The sequence below is a fragment of the Mauremys mutica genome, unplaced genomic scaffold (assembly GCF_020497125.1).
Source record: "Mauremys mutica isolate MM-2020 ecotype Southern unplaced genomic scaffold, ASM2049712v1 001330F_np12_obj, whole genome shotgun sequence".
Lineage (NCBI taxonomy): Eukaryota > Metazoa > Chordata > Testudines > Geoemydidae > Mauremys > Mauremys mutica.
In genome coordinates, this window is record NW_025423168.1 from 17,937 (window position 1) to 18,894 (window position 958).

At 50.8% G+C, this 958-nt stretch overlaps 1 non-coding gene across 1 annotated transcript; it reads right to left on the reverse strand.

Annotated features, from left to right (window-relative positions):
• Nucleotides 1–515: 515 nt before the first annotated feature.
• Nucleotides 516–592, reverse strand: TRNAT-AGU. Its single transcript has one exon. It is a non-coding gene; the product is annotated as a tRNA-Thr (tRNA).
• Nucleotides 593–958: the final 366 nt, after the last annotated feature.

Below are 958 nucleotides of genomic sequence, written 5' to 3' on the forward strand. Positions count from 1 at the left end.
CAAAAAATCATCTCCCTCCTGTGGTTCTGTGGGCAGCAGGAGCAGCCGCAGCACAGTGGCCCCCGGCAGCACTCCTGGGGCAGCAGCTGGAGTGGCAGCAGGTTGTTAGGGCTTCTCCCCTGGTAGCGGGTGCTCATTATCCATCAAGTAAATCAAAACCCTTCCACCTGCAAGTGGATTTAGCCCAGGACCCTCAGAGTCAGCAGCTCTTACACCCCCCACTGAGCTCTCTGGTCAGGTGTCCTAGCGCCGGAAGCCTCCTGTTTAGATCCTCAAATAGCATTTTTGCACCGGGGGGGGGGCTGAAATTTTGGACTGGACATTGTAGCTCCACCGTTATTTTATTGAATTGCTTCAAAACAGCAAGTCAAGGAAGTCCCCTAAGTGCCAGGCTCTCTGCCATGGAAACAGCTGCCCCTGATCTCCAGGAGTCTGTGCGTTCCACCCAACAAAGTACAAACCTCTGCACTGAAGGGGGGGTCAGACAGTGACGGTAACACAAATCTTCCAACTATTAATCCAACCACTGGGAGTTGAACCCAGGATCTCCTGTTTACTAGACAGGTGCTTTAACCAGCTAAGCCATAGTGCCTTCCCCACCAAGCCATTTGCAACCACTCCACTTGATGGTCCAAGACTACACCTTCAAATTCCAAAGTAAAAATGTTCCCCATTTCCCTCAAGACTTGCAGACCTCGAGCAGGCTCAGTGCACAGAAAGCCACAGCTGAGCTGACAGAGGGCTTCTGACATGCGCTTCTCCCACAAGCTGCTGTGATCAGATACTGATTAGTGCTCTGTGTTTCAGTCACAGCAGCTTCACCTCAACTCTGAGTCATGGTAACCTTTCCATCAGCTCCAGATTTACCACTTAACACTTTCCAAGACTAAGCTGCAAGGAAGGGTCTCTGTGTCTTGAACAAGCACTTACAAGGATTGTGCAGTGAGGTCTTTTCTTT